This window comes from Lepidothrix coronata, unplaced genomic scaffold (assembly GCF_001604755.1).
Source record: "Lepidothrix coronata isolate B3197 unplaced genomic scaffold, Lepidothrix_coronata-1.0 Scaffold319, whole genome shotgun sequence".
Classification (NCBI taxonomy): domain Eukaryota; kingdom Metazoa; phylum Chordata; class Aves; order Passeriformes; family Pipridae; genus Lepidothrix; species Lepidothrix coronata.
In genome coordinates, this window is record NW_016690499.1 from 101234 (window position 1) to 116950 (window position 15717).

The following is a 15717-nucleotide window of genomic DNA, read 5'->3' on the forward strand; positions in this document are numbered from 1 at the left end:
TAAGGGCTTATTTTCAGTGCTGCAGCAGCATTAGGAAAGCATTTGCTGAAGAGCGGATTTCCCCCAAATCCCGGCCAGGTGCTCCCTAACTCGGATCTCCCCAGGCTGGACCAGCACACATGTCCCACGGAGCCCCCGAGTGACACACAAAATTAACCTGCAGAATCCTCCAACACAACAAGTTCCACCTCAACAGGAGGAAGAGCTTTCCATGGAGGAGGGCAAAGCACTGGAACAGCTCCCAGGGAGGTTGTGGAGTCTCCCTCTCTGGAGACATCCCAAACCCACCTGGACGCGTTCCTGTGTCTCCTGCTCTAGGTGGGGATGATCTCCAGAGGACCCTTCCAACCCTAACAAGTCCTGTGGTTCTGTGACATTGGTTAAAAAGGCAAATAAACACTAAGGCTGCTAGAGTGGAGACAGAAAGGTGATGGACATGACTGGCAAGAAGGACAGAGCACTGACATTAAACTGAACTACCGAGTTGGATGAGAAACCTCAGCGACCTCCAAAATAACATTTCTGCTACAAGACCCAAAGCTGTGACTGTTTTCCCCCCAAACCCCACATTTCTAAGTGGCATTTTATTGTCCTGTGCAACTGTCACCATCAACGCCCAGCAAACAGAGCATCTGGAAAGGATCCACCCTCCCAAAGTTCAGGGAATTATTTTCCCTCGCAGGTTTGCTGTTTCCCAGCTGGTTTTACACCTATCAGCGATGCTACACTTCCCTGCTCTGCTCCAGAAGAGCAGCTGGAAAGCTCTGTTGGAAATGCTGCACTGAATTCTCGAGGAAAACAAACAGAAATCAATGTTTAAATCCAAAATGTCCCGGTAAACCAGACTAACACACGGTTTCCCATCGCCAGCAAATATTTAGACAGTTCCAGCTGAAGCTGGGGAAGGATTCAGGTAGCCAGGACATGCCAAACGTGAAGGATGGCTCGGGATGAATATGTGAGCAGGATATCTCTGCTAAAGCGATCAGCAGCGTGCTGGTATTTAAATCACATTAAGATTTCAAAAGCATCAGTCTATCACGCAGCTCGTGGCTCCCCTTCCTGCAACCACGAGGATTGGAAGCCTTCAAACCAACCCCCCCCCCACCAGAACACCAAAGATCCCCTCGGCGTGGAGCAAGCGCTCACTAATTGTGGCAAACTGATGGGCAGATCAATTAAGCAGGCGAGCAAAAGCCCGGCAGTGCCTCTCGCTTTGAGCCTCGCCTGCTCCTCACAATGATGACTTCAGATGGAGCACGAGGGGCAGCTGGATCCCTTAAAACAAAACACAGCCACAACCTCCCTCAGATAAGCATTTCGTGGAAAGAGAGAGGGGAGGGGGAGAGGCGAACAGAACAGATCCCGAGCGCTCGTATTTTTTTTAAGTTTCCGCGGCTGCTCCCGGGGAGCAGAGGGGTCCCCGCGGCTCCCCGTGCCGGGTGTGGGGGTCCCTGTGCCGGGGCTGGCTCCGAGCAGAGCCCGGGGAGCACTTGCTCGTCTTCCCGAGCTCTGCCCAGTCACATGTGCTGGCTCCTGCGCCTCGTAGAAGCAGCTGGAAAAGAGGGAGCCAACGGAGCTGCCTCCATTAGGAGCCACCGCTACACAAAAGGAGAAGAGGAAACAAGCCCTCGGCCACCGGGGCTGCCGGCAGGAAAAGAGAGGTGTCCAGGGCCACGGGGAGCGCACGGCAAGTGGGGAAAACCGCGATGGAAACGAAACCCGCTCCGCTGAGCCCCGGAGAGAATCGGTGGCACCTGCCCGACAGGGACACGGGGCTCACGCGGCATCACCTCGGGAAAACACCGGGAACTCGACGGACTCACCCGCTCCACCACCAGCCACCCGCCCGAGGGGCTCACGGCCCCGCCCGGCCGCCGGGACCCCCAAAACCCCGACCCCCGCCGGGCCGTCCTGTGCCAACTCCCGGCCGGGCAGCGCCGGCTCTGCCCCGACACCGGCGGCGCCGCGGGCAGCGGCGGCTCTCCCGGGAATCGGCCCCGCACCGGCGATGCCGGGGCAAGCAGCCCCCGGGGCCACGAGCCCCGCAAGTGCCGGGGTCCCCCCCCGCCGCCTTTGTGCTCCCCGAGCGGCCGGGGCGGGGGGTCCGGGGGGCTCGGCGGGGCCGCTCCGGCCTCGCACCGGCGGGACCGCGCGGGATAACGGCGGCCCGGCCCGGCCCGAGACCGCGGTGCCCTCCCGGCGCTCCCTCCCCGCCGCCGCCAGGGAAGTTCCCGGTGGCCCCGCGCCCCCCCCACCCCAAACCCCGGGGCGGCGGCGGCGGCACCTGCTCCCGGCCCGGCGGAGTTCCCGGGGGCGGAGGGACGACGCGGCGCCGCGTGGGGACTCACCGGGAAGCTGCCGCAGGCCCCGGGGGGAGAGATCCAGCGGCGGGAGCGCCGCGAGTCCCGGGCTCCGCGCCGCTGCTGCGTCAGCGCCGCCGCCTCCTCGGCTGCGGGATGGGGACGAGGCGCCGCCGCCGCCCGCCCCTGGCCGCGGGGCGTCGCGGAGCGGGCGGGCGGAGGCCGGAGCGGGCGGCGGAGGGGCCGGGAGGGGCAGAGGAGGGGGCGGAGGAGGGGGCGGAGGAGGGACCGGGGGCGCCGCCGCCGCCACCGCCGCGAACTCCCCGCAAGCCGCGAGCGCCTCCGGCCTCCTTCCTGCTTCCTCGTCCGCAGCCAATCGCCGCGCGCCGCCCGCCGCTCGCCCCGCCAAGCCGCCCAATCAGCGCCGCCGCCCCGCGCCGCCGCCGCCCAATCAGCGCCGCGCCCGCCCCCGCCCCGCGCCCCCCGGGCCGTCCCCCCCCAACCCCTCGCGGAGCCCCTCAGCCCGCGCCCCCCGCCCGGGGCTCGGGATCACCGGGATAACCGGGAACACCGGGATAGCCGCGCGCCCGGGGGGCCCCGACGGCCGCGGGTCCCTCGCAGGACGGGGACTTGAGGCGGCTCCGCGTGCTGTCAGGGACACCCCCCCCCCTCCCGCCCTCCGGGACGCCCTCGCCCCTCCCGGGTGTGCCCGGAGCATCCCGGGGGCAGCCGCGCTTAAATCGAGCCCCCGCATCCAAACTCCGGGGAAGTCGGGAGTCCCGGGGGTTCGGCGGGAGCCCCGCGGGAAGCTGCCGGGGAGGAGAGGCACGAGGCGCGGGGGGCCGGGCGCCCATCATTCCCACCCGGGGATGGGCTCGGGAAAGGCCACGGGCCCCCCTTGGCTGTGGCTCCCCCCGAGCGGCCCCGTGACCCGGCACCGGGGAAATACGCCTTTCTGTTTTAGGGGGGGAAAAGCCAACAGGGAGTTCTCTGGTGTCCCAGAGGTTCCCCGCAGAGCCTGTCCCCACCGGGACACGCCGTGTCCGTGGTCTCCGTGGTCTCACCAGGAGGTGTGACACGACGGCGATCGTGTCTTCTTCCCAACCGGAACGTCTGGAAATCGCCGTATTCTCCTCAAAAAGGGATTTAAAACCCTAAAGGAGACCCAAAAAGCCCCGAAGTTGTTTAATATGTGTTTGGCAGCACTACAGCCCTCGGCACTGAAGCCCCTCCGTCAGTTGTAGAATGGGGTTTTTCCATAGAGTCATGGAATCTCCTGGGTTGGATCATGAGTCCCACTCCTGGCCCTGCACAGGACGGCTCCAGCATCCCACCATGTCCCTGAGAGCCTTGTACAGACTCATCCTGAGCTTTAGCCGTGACCACTGCCAGGGGGAACCTGTTCCAGCATCCAGTTTGTCCTATTGCTTTTAAACCTGGGACACCTCCAAGGAGGAACTGGCACACGGAACAAGAAACCCATGGGGCACCAGGAGCTAAATGCACACACAGTGAGGGTGAGGTTCTGAGGGTCTGCTTGAAATCCAACTAAACCACAGGAAACCCAGGAAGCTGAAATACTTCCTGCCTTATTCTGGTGGTCCTCAGTCCATCAGGATCTTGCAAAGAGCAGGATCAACCACTGGTACGATTTTTGCAGGATCCAGATGTTACACAGGGAAAGACAGAGTGAAACTTCAGCTATTTGGAGATAGTGATTCCCCAGAGAAATACCAGTCATTGGTGAAGCAGCAGGGAAAAATAAATATCCTTAACAGTGATGCCCCTGGAAGCCCTCAAGGTGCAGTAGGGCAACTCTCCTTAAAAACACCCTGATATTGTGTAGGAGTTGGACTTGGATGATCCTTGTGGGTCCCTTCCACCTCAGGATATTCCATGATTGCCCCATTTCACTGCTTCCCTTCGGAAATGCCACCTTTGGATGAGACTTATCCAGGCTCCATTTAAGGCAGTCGGGCATCGCCAAGAGCTGCTCCACGAGCACAGACGTTGTCTCTCCTCAGACCAGAGCTGCTCCCCACCTGACAAGCAAAGGCAGCTTGTATTGCTGCCAAAGTGCTCCCTAAAAGTTATATTTTATGGGAGTTCTTCCCTGTGTTCTGAGCCACAGGAATGGGAGGGAAACCACAGCACCGCTGAGACCAGAGCGAGCTCAATTCTGGTGTAACACAGAGCACACTCACTCCAGTTATTAGAAGTGTACAGGTGACTTCCAAAGTCTACCCCTTGGACTCCCATTGCTAAGCAGAAGGACATCTGTAGCAGGAAAATGAAGAATCTGGGAATCCTGAAGTTCTAAATCCACCCCACAACTTCAGCAAAAAACCCACAGTGTTCCGGAGGGAAAGACTTGGGCAAAATTCGTGCTGAAGTTTAATGATAAATATTATTTAACAGCTGCTTTTTGGGGAAAGGAGGTGGAGGTGAAGCCACCTCCCCTGTTCCAGGTGTTCGGAATGGGAGAACATCTGGAGCAGCACAGAGAGGTTGAGGATGGGGCACTGTGTGTACCTCCAGAGCTGCACAAGGGTGGGAAGCACAAGGGAGCCATCTGCAGAGCTCCCTCTCTTTTGAGAAACTAATTTATTCTGAAGTGGGGCCTTTCCTCGTCCCTTTCTCGGAGGGACGAGGGAGAAAAATGGGAAGCTAATTGCTGATTCCAGAACAATATGGCTGTGTCTGCCGGGCTCCAGCCTGGCAGCGCCGCGCCGGTTGGGCTTTTCCTCCCCTCATTAAGTGGGAAGAACAAACACCAAAGCCCCGACACGATCCCCAAAGCCTGGCCTGTTTTTCGGGAGAGGGACAACATCCAGGGCTGTGGACTGCCTGAACAGCAGCACCACGGGGACCTGTGTCCCCACCTCACAGTTTGGGCTGTGGCAGCAACTTGCTGAGGTACCTGTTGGTAAAAGGGGTTGTGGGGGGAGCTGGGCCAGGAACCAGCAGGGATTAAGGGATTGTCCCTCACAGCCCCCCTCACCTCCACAGGTATTGGGGTGGGAGAGGCACACGCAGCCGAGCCAGTGCTAAAGGAAGGGAAAAGAGGATTTCACCATCAGTGCAGGGAAAACGGGGAAAAGGATCTTTGCATTTCCTGACCCTGAGTTTCAGGAGTAAAGGCTGAATGTGTCCCAAAGGAGAATGGGGAAGAGCCCCAGCACCTCACTGCGGGGTGGGCAGGGAGAAGGGATGTTTGCTCTGCGCATCCCAGGGCACACTCGGAGCTCTCCGACCTTCGGGAACAACTGTGGTGAGTTTTAAAAAGTCACAGAAAATCCAAGAAGAGGAAAAATCCCCCGGCAGTGCTCCAAGGACAGAGAAAGGCAACCTTGAGCTCCTGTGTCCGTGTGGTTTTAGCCCAAGTGGGGAAGCAGCGCATCCCTGGGAGTGCAGCACTGGAGCTTCCTGCACACCCCCAAACTGATGGAGAGCTCCCATTCCACGGGCACGGGAGCTTAAGGAACAGCCTCAATTCGAGCAAGCTCACACACTGAAAGCAGCAGTGTGGAGGATCCTGCTCCGACTGGTTCCTGGGCCGGCCCTGGGGAAGGACTTGGCTGCAGGGAAGAGCTTGGCACGTGTGGGAGGGGGAGGATGGCAGGGCTCGCCTTCCCAAACAGCCTCTGGCCGCTTTCAGGGGATAAACCCACCCCTGGATCCCTGCGGTTGGGGCTCTGCATGGCCCCTCTCTGGCTGTGGGGACAGGACTGGGGTAAAAGGTCTGTATATCAGCACATTTCAGCTGGGTTTCCCACCTTTTCCAGGCATCTCCTCCACCAAGGAACATCCCCAAATCCAAACCAGCCTCCACAGAAAAGGTGCTGGTGCTGCACTGACTCTGGTGGCAAAGAGGTGGGGTTTGGTGGGTCCCTCCTTTCCTTCTCCCTTCCAGGCCTGGCCCAGTGACTACAAAAGGCCAAAGGAATCCCTGGTGGAGCTCCGTGGACTGCCTTGGAATTCTGTTACACCAAACAAGCAAATTGGCTGTGAGTGTTCAGGTCTGCAGCAAACCAGCTGTGGTTACACAGGCGGCTTCCTCCGAGATTTCTGTTTAAACATCAGCATTTGCTCGGTTTTAGCTGGGTGAAACCTTCTCCCTTTCCGTTCGGAAGAAGTCAGGAGGGATTCGGGTTGGAGGAGAGGGCTCTGCCAGCACAGAGGATCCTGTCACACAGGATCTCATTATCTACCTGGAAAAATCCAGATTACTGTATTTGTGTCTCAGGGAATCGTCTGCGGGCTTTTAGTGCTGGTGCCGCTACGGAGGTTTAATTTATCATTTATTTTAATGTGTTTTAGTTTTAGAAAACTTGACACTGTTTATATCCAAAGATATCGTCTGTGAAGCAGCAGTGCCAGGGAAGTTCAGCAAGAGAAAGGAGATTGCTGTGTTGTATTTCTTATTTCACCTCTCACCTTTACACTTTAAAGTGCTTTAGGGAGGAATATATAATATATATAACTTATTGATGGAGGCAAAAACAGAGGGACAGTGGGAAAAGCTTGGTGGGGACCAGGACAGGCAGGAAGTGAGGCTGGATTAATTAAAGCAGAAAACCACAGGAATGAGTTAAGAACATCCCTGAGTGTCACAGATGGAGGTGGATGTAGGTGTGGTGGAGGTGGATGTGCTTCAGTGTATTGCAAAATCGGGATTAAGAGCAAGGACTCTGCTTTATGAGCTGGTCCTGGCAGACAGTGACAAACTCCCGTGCACAGGAAGGATGAACGTCCTGCCTCGCGTTCCCAAGGTAGCCATTATTTTATGGAGTGTGATTCACAAAACCAGGGAGGCTGGAGGGATCACAACACAAAACACATGTCCCAGAAACCCAGGATGGGAAAGCAAACAGCAATTACGGGACCATCTGTGCTGCGGGACGGGACCCACCGAGGGGTGTTGGGCTGGGGGCAGCGCCTGAGCTGTGCTCGGCTTGGGAAAATCCCTTGGGAACAAACCCCTGGCTGCGTGTACGACTCCAGGCACTGACTCCTCTCCTCGTGCGGGATTAACACAGGAAAACCCTAATAAGAAATCCCGAAGGCACCCGCTCGGCCAATCCGCATTTCCATAGGAAACAGCTGCATCAGCAGGAAATCTCCATCCCTTGTTCGCGTCCCTCAGGTGGGCGGGAGCTCCTGCCAGCACACGGACACGGGGACTGGGACATTCCTTGGTGGAGGGAATGTGTCTGCTCCTCCACGCTCCTGCCAGCACCGGACACAGGGACAGGGACACTCAGGTGTCCCAGGTGAAACCCCGGCTTAGGAGTCAAGTAGCCACGGAGCATCCAAATCCATTCCCCCCACCTGCACTGGGAGTGAAGGGGCACAGCCACCACAGGGACTGAAAGCCCCTCAGCACCCCTGGAGTCTCCAGGTGAGAAAGTTGGTCCAGAGTTGCACCCATTCCTAATGTAGTTATTTTTCCATGTGAAAAGGAAATGTCCCTGCTGGATGCTTTACCCTCACCTTGGCCCCAAGCTCCCAAAGATGCCCAGCACCCTGAGGCCCACCCAGAGTCCCACTTGAGTATGTTTTCAGCCTAGAGGGTTGTTTTTCACTCCTTATTTTCAGCAACACAAGGAGGGAATAACATCTCCATGGGCTAATCAAGGAAAAGCTCCAAAATCCTCATTAAAACAATGACAACATCTCACTGTCAAGGGAAAATACACACACACACACACACATCACCTGTTAACCTCCGCCTAATCCCAGGGGTTGGGGCTGAGTTTGAAGCTGCTGCACCTCCATCCTGCATCAGGCACCTGGAGGGAATCTTTGGAGTTTCCCTGTGCAAATCTCCCTCTTAGGGACGTGGTTAAAGGTGGCCTTGGCAGTGCCAGGGGAACGTTTGGACTCCGTGGTCTTAAAGGTCTTTCCAACCTAAACGATTCCATGATTGTATGATAATCCTATTAGCATTAACATGGGCTGTGAGGCTAAATCCTCACATTCTGCACAGAAATGGAATCCCGGAGGGGCTGGCTTAAAATGACAAATACTGGGAAAGGGAGGGGAGGGAGCAGAGGCAGGTTTGTCCGGGGATGGTGGCTCCTTGTGGGAAGGAAATCAGGCATTGCTCAGGGATCTGGAGCTGCTGGGGAGACTTGTCTGGGCTGGGGTTGGAGGCACATCTGGAGGGTGTGCAATTAACTGGGGCAAACGCTGCAGCCTGGGTGGGCAGCACCTCCTTCACCTCCCTTCCCAAACCTTTTCTTATTCTTGTTTGATTACAATGAGAGAGGAAAAGGAAAGGGGAAAAGGAAAGGTCCGTGCCCCACTTCCTCCAGCCTTTGAAGCAGAGGGTGGTTTTTTCGGGACATGGGCTCCATGGGCCGGCAGGGGATGAATCATGGAGCACATGCCGGCACTGTGGGGTGAACACGGGGAACCCTGGCACGGACACACCACGGCAGGGGAGGAACAGCCATTCCCAAAAAGCTGGAAAACAGGCAGAGCCACCATGACTAGCGATGCTGAGGTCCCACCCACGTGTCCGATGGCAGGGTCTTCCCGTGGGATGGGCTGAGGGATGTCAAGGGTGCAGGACGATGGGGGAGCTGCCGCAGGGCAGGATTTGTGCCCTGTGGCCACGGCCCTGGGCTCAGCCAGAGGCTTATCCCAGCGCCCAGGCTGCTCTAGCCCTTGCAAAAATAGTCATTAACCCCAATATCCTCATTAAATACTCACGTGAGGACTTGCACTCCACCAAAGTATTCCCGCTCTTCTGAGCCGTGAAGGTACCCGGAGTAAAGGGAACTTTAATTCAGGAGATCCTGGATAATACTGATCACTCTTGGCCTCACATTTAATGCCTGTTTATTCCTCCCAGGTGTCCAAGAAGTGAACTGGTGGCAGAGTCTTGCTTCTGTCCCAGCTCAGAAACCCCCACAGGGCTCACACTCAGCCTGAAAACCAACCCGACTTAAGCAAGGTGGGTTGTTCCCACTGTTTGGACAGAGCCTTGGATCAAAACCCATGTATTCTGCTATTGCTATTCATTATTCCCTCCAGTGGTACCCTGGATGTTTGAGCTGGGATCTGCCTAATCCCGTAAAGCTCGGCTTCTCCTCGTGCCAGAACGGGGAACAAAGTCATAATTCTCCTTCCGCAGCCTCCCTGGCTGTTGCCATGGGAATGATGCAAAGTTCCCCATTCCCAGGGCTGCTCTCCTGCCAGTGCAGGTAGGAGAAGCCACTTTCCCGAGGGAAGAGTGCCCTGGATTGAGTGCTGTGCTTTGACAGCCAGAGAGTTCTGGATCACTCCATCAAAGGGACAGTGCTGTGCTCACAGGGGACCTCGTAGACCCCAGCCTGTGCCTGGGCTTGGGCAGGATCTAGGGGAGACTTTGGAAGTACAAAAATCCCCTCCAAAATAACCCCTGGATGTGCTGAGGATGCATTTGGGTGTGAGGGGCTGGTGGGGCCACACCCTCCCATTGCTGTGGTCAGGGATTGCCCCAGCCCTGCTTTATCCCCCCAAAAAGGGGGGAATCAGGGCACTGGCCTGCTCGGGATGCCGGTGCAGGTTCTGGCCAGCCCTCATCTCATAAAAGCGTCTTTTCAAGCTCATTTCAGGAAAAGTTGCTAAAAAGTGTCACTTATGGTGTGAAGTTCCATTTTCCCTGGGGGAATTCGGACCTGGATGAACTTTCTAAGCTAAAATGGGGAACAAGACAGGTCCTAATGGGAGCCTCGTCCAAACCTGGGGAGATAAAACTGATTAAAAGTCACCCCCTTTTTCTTTCCCCCCACTCGTTTGCCTTCTAGAAACCCCAATAAAACCAAGGCCCCAAATCCATAGATGGCTCTTTCCTTCCTCCTCTCCTCAAGGCTTCAAACCTTAACCTGAAAATCCCATCAGTGCATGTTTACCCCTATCCTTTTCCCTAAATTTGGGTCTGAACATGTGGATCATCTCTGTACCAAACCTCACTGTGTTGTTCCCCAGTGTGTCAAAGCCTGTGCAGCCTTGGACCATCTGGATTGGTGCCTCCCCACTCACTAGTGAGGGTTGGTGGTGCCCAAGGAGATCCTTCCTGCTGCCCAGGCACTGGATTTGGAGAACTGAGCAGTTCCTCTCTTTAGAACAATGTCCTTTTCCAGGGAGATTGAAAGCAGGAGATCAAATAGGATGCTGGTGTGGGGGGAAGCCCCTCACAGCCCTGCCAAAGGCTGGAGCTCAGCAGTGGCCCCCGGGAGAGAACATTCCAGCGAGCTGTGCTGCACAGGGGGGGTCTGTGTCCTGCCCAAACAGCCTGCTTTCCTTCCCAAAATGTCACACCAGGACCAAAACCTTCCTAAAGTCAGGATATGTCCCACTTGCAGCTTCTTCCTCATCCACTCGCCCGGTTTCCTTGTCAGAGAGGGGAATTTGAGGGGTTTGATGTGACAAACCCAGGCTGGCTCTTTCATCCCCTGGTTATCTGCCAGGTGCTTCAGCAGATCTGAAACCCCCGTACTCCAGGAGCTTCCCAGGCATCAAAGCACAGACGAGCGCCGGATAATCCCTTTGGTCTTCCTCTTTACGTTCGGGAAGAGGAGTAGGAGTTCTCTCTCCTCCTCTGTGGGGCGGGATGTCTGATGGCTCAGAAATCCCCGGATCACAAAGCTCTTCAGCATCAGCAGATCCTGAGGCACAGATCCAACCTCCCCTTTCCCCCCCGCCAGCCCCCTGCCTTCCCTCCTGCTCCTCTGTCCCTGCTCCACACCAGTGATGGAAACTGGGTTAACAGATGAAAGAGGAATTGCTAAAGCAAATATTTCCTTCCCAAAGCTCTCTTGGTTTGCTACAAACACAGGGAACCGCTGTGGAGAACCAACGTGGTTTGGAGGGTTATGGCTCCGCGGTGAAAGCAGGGACTGGGGACACCCCACCCCTCAGAAACAACCCCCCAGCCAGGGGAATTCTGTGGCGGCAACAACAGAGCAACAAAACCTGAGGAGCAGCGAGCGCGAGATGTTCCCCTCACTTAACATCCACCCCGGAGCAGGGAGGATATAAAAATCCCCGCAGCCTTTGGGAAAATGGGAAAAAAAAGCCGCGATTTGCACACCGGAGGGGCTTTAAATCCCAGGAGCGCTCCCGGCGTCTCTCTCCTCCCGAGCCGACGGAGCCGGGGCCGCCTCTCCAGCCCAGCTTTGCCGTGATTATAATCCCTAATTCCTGATTTTGCCACCTGCACTACGTTTCATGAAATTTTAAAGCTAATGCTGTGCCAAACTCCAGTGGCAGCGGAGCAGATGTTTAAGTGCAGCCGAGGATGAATAAATGATGGGGCTCGTGGCTGCACGGTGAAGGAGGGAGAGGCTGGATGGCTCCAAGTGGGGAGATAATTGATTTAAATGGCATTGTCCGTTGGAGTCACCTGGGATCAGCTCTTCGGGCACAGGCAGAAGAGACGCAGCAATTAAAGGCCCTGCCCTGATGACAGCAGTGACTTGCCCCTGTGCAGTCCCTGCTCAGCCTCTTCTTTTTGGCTGTTCTGTGCATTTGCACCTCGATATCAGGCAGGGAGAGGAAAATGAGGCTGGTTCTGGTCTTGGTCCACCTGTAGTGGAGATGAATCTGTTTGGGTTATCCCGGGATGCTGGGAAGGAGGTCGATGCCATATGGAAAAACCTGCAGAGGGAATATGTTAAGCATTAAAAAGCTTTTTAACTCCCCGGGGAAAGGCGTAAGAATCACTGATGATTGGACACCAAGTCCTGACCCAGCAGCACCAAATTGTGTTTTTTAATCACGAGATGAATCAGAAATGACAGTGACTCAGAAGCCCACGGGAGTTTTTGCTCTTCTCTGCTACAGACAACCCTGATGACCCCGGGCAAGTTCCTTCAGCCCACAGCACAGCTCGGTCCCCTCCGAGGGGCGAGGTGCTCACCTGGAAGGGGGAAATAGATTCCCCTGGCAGACCCATGGAGGTGACTATTCCCTTGCTGGTACACGAGCCCTCTCTCCCCAAAGGACCCTGCAGCTAGTCCTGCTCTGTGCCCTCCCAGAACGTGGGTTTTGGGGGTCAGTGCCACCCCTGCCCTCACAAACAACAGCCCAGAGGTGGGACCTGCCTGAACTCGCAGCGTTTTTCACATTTCACCAAAACCAGCTCTTTTGCAACTCAAACCAGCCCTGCTGTGGCATGTTGGCTTTTCAATCATCTGCTTGCCTGTGGCTCCTGACAGCTCCTGGCAGGAGCTCCATGCTGGAGCGCAGCCTCCCTCCATCACACCTGGCTCGGGAGCAAAGGCAAATCAAGCAAAGAGCAGGAGGCAAAGGATTCCTGCCCCTGAGGATCACTCTGAGGATGTTCACCTCCAGCCTGACCCAGGGCCAGGGGCAGAGGAGGGTGGACCTGACATGCTGCTGGCAGCAGTTTTGGGGAGCTCAGGGGTGCTGAGGTTCTGACCTGTGTGCAAAGGACACCGGGCAGAACGGGCTCCATCCTGCCTGTGGCTCCCAGGAGATGCTGCCACAGAGAAAACAGAGATGAAAGGGGTTTTCTAATAACAAAAGCAGCTTGTGGAAGCTGCAGGGAGGCTGCTGGTTTTCCAAGTCATGCTTAGTCATCATAGAAGAGGGTGGGTTCCTCTGCGTGCTGCGACGCAGCCGCCTCCTCAGGGGAGAAACCAGTCCCGGGTCCCAGGTGGATCCTGGCTGCTCCCACGGGCACAGGGATCCCTGGGGAGGGACTGACATCACATCTCAGCAGGGATGTGAGAGCAAGGGCTGCACCCAGAGCAGGAGATGGTCCCTGTAAAGATCCAGGAAAGACAGTGCCCTTCCCAGCCTCCAGTGTCACACGCCCTCGTGGTCCCCCCCGGGAAGCTCTGCGGAGCCGTGTTGGAAACGCCGGCTCTGGGGAACACCAGCCCCGGGCGGGCACGTTCAGTGCCGATGTGATGCCAGCTCCTTGGGGAAGCTCCCAGAGCTGGGAGCTTCAGCTGTGCCCAAGGCAAAGAAACCATCCCTGGGCATTTCCCAGGCAGGTCCCACCGGCGGGGACAGGGCCAGGCCACCCCCTTGGCACGGCCACCTCTCCTCGTGCCAGCAGGAACACCTGGGCACTAAATCACATCAGGGACCCCGCTGGGCTCCAAAAATAACCACTCACTCTTCTCCTCTGTGTCGGACTCACCAGGCAGCTCCTGCTTTTTCCTTTCCTGCAGGTCTCGAGCTTCTTCAGACCAGCACTGGGCTTGTTTTCCCTGCAGAGAAGCTCCAAGCTCTGCAGCAAGGCATGGAGAGGACACAGACACAGGCTGTGCATTTGCTGAAGCCCCAGCACAGGGGATGGTTGGCCCACGGCGGGAGCATCGATCCAGTACAGCCCTGCAGACACTCGGGGCACACAGGCTGTTTCCATCCCTCCAACAGCTGCAGGAAAACGCTCCCACCTCTGTTCTGGGAGGCAGCTGCAGCAGAGGGCTGGAAAATCCCCCTCGGGCAGTCCCGGCTCCGACACCAGACAGCCCCACGCAGGAGGGGGCAGCCCCTCGATCCACTGAGACACCTCCAGAAACTCCCTGTTCCCTCTCTGTCCTGCTCCGTGTGGGAAGATCCACATCGAGTCCATCTTGTCACCCAGCCCGGAGCACTGAGTGCCACGTCCAGTAGTTCCTTGGACACCTCCAGGGATGGGGACTCCCCCACCTCCCTGGGCAGCCCCTTCCAAAGCCTGACAGCCCTTTCCTTGAAGAAATTCTTCCTGAAAAGAATCCTTCCTCTTGTCTAGAGGACATCAGTGGAGAAGGGCAGGGTGTCCTGCAGCAGCACTGCCTCAAAGTTTTGGGGGGGACATCACCCCCCCGCTCATTGTGGCAGCTCAAGGCTGGAGCGAGGAGGAGCTTGGGGAGAGCTCGCGTTCTTCAGGGGTTCAGGATCACCCCATTTCTCCTAGATCCCTCCGGAATGACAGATCCCCACACCTCCGGGTCTGCCTGGAGCTCCACGTGCCGAGGGGAGCCGGCTGCTGTCCCCCCTCCCCCGGCAGCTCCCTCCTCCCGCCGGCGCTGGGCCGCTGCCATTCCCTCTGGCGAGCGCTGCTCCAGCCTTTTTCCCCCCATTCAGGCTGACAACTGGGCCTCAGCATCAGCTGCTTGTTGCTCAGCATCAGCCTTTCAGCAAACAGCAGGTGCAAGCGGGGCGACCCCGGGCTGCGCTACAGTAATCCCGCGGCCCCCCCGCGCCCCCCGGCTCAATATTGTCCCCTCGGCTCAAGAATGTTTTTGTCTCCCCTTCACAGTTGTGAATTCTTGTATAGATTGAAAAGAAATCTCTTTCTGGTCTTGCTGCGGGGCCGTGGCTGGGAGGAGCGGGTGCCTCGCTGCGAGGGCGGCGTGGCCGGCACGGCTGTGCGGGAGGAGCGGGCAGCTGCCGCCGGGACACGGGCATGGAGCGGCCGCCGGGACACCGGGACCGTGTCCTCTCTGCCTGCACCCGTGGCTGCGGGTACACGTGGCTTTGTGGGCTCTCGCTCCCACCCTGGCAGAGAAACCGGCTCATCACCCGCATGTGGGGACACAGAGGTGGCACAGCAGCAGGTCCCTTTCTGTCCCCCGTGTTTAACGCTGCCCGGAGCCCTGGGGGGGGCTGAGAGGTGAGTGGGGATCTAAACGGGCAGAGGTTTGGGAATAACACAGTGTGCTGGGCTGCAGGAGGGAGGCGGGAGCCTCCACAGGGATGGAGCAATGAGCCACACTCCGCTCAGGCACCACCACAGGGCTCGGCCCCAGCACTGCCCTGCACAGTGAAATCAGGACTCGCTGACACTTTCGTTATGTGTCACCCTGTATGAAATCACTCAGAGCCCAGCACGGGAGGGAAACACCATCTCCCCACAGGTTGTCAAAGCCTCACTTCCCCTCACGGAGCAGCTCCCCAGGCAAGAAACCGCATCCTCTGCCCCACAAACTCACAGCCACGAGCACGCACACGCTGCTCCCAGCACGGGCTGAGGGTTCCTGCCCGCCCCTGGAACAGGCAGTGACACAGATCAGCCGGGAATCCCATCTGGCAGCCCCAGCAGGACTCAGGAGGGGTTTTTGGGTGGGAAAGCACAGCACCCAGGTCTGTGTGGAGGAGCAGGGACAGCCACTGCCCTGCCCAGGGTACTGTGCAAACGCGGGGCCCTCTCCCACATCCTGCACCTCTCGGTGTGGTTTGACCTTTCCCAGCAAGGTTTGCTGTAATCACAGCCCAGCTGTGGCTCCCCAGGCCCAGGGGCTGGAAGCCCAGGTGGCCCCACTGCGGCCCAGACCCTCCACAGCAGCTTTTCCCTCACAGACACATTTTAACACAGAAGTCCCTGGTGTGTTTATACAGCAAACAGCTCCCTCACACTGTGGGCATCCCCAACACCACCAGCCCCTGCTAAACTCCAGTTTTGGAC

General features: G+C 57.5%; 1 protein-coding gene across 1 annotated transcript in view; it reads right to left on the reverse strand.

Moving 5' to 3' along the window:
* The window catches only part of BAHD1 (bromo adjacent homology domain containing 1), a 31454-nt gene extending 29001 nt beyond the window's left edge, over positions 1-2453 (reverse strand). Inside the window, exon 1 of the mRNA XM_017837973.1 lies at positions 2352-2453. The gene's annotated coding sequence lies outside the window, so the exon portion shown is untranslated. The remainder of the gene's footprint in view (positions 1-2351) is intronic.
* Between the last annotated feature and the right edge of the window lie 13264 nt (positions 2454-15717).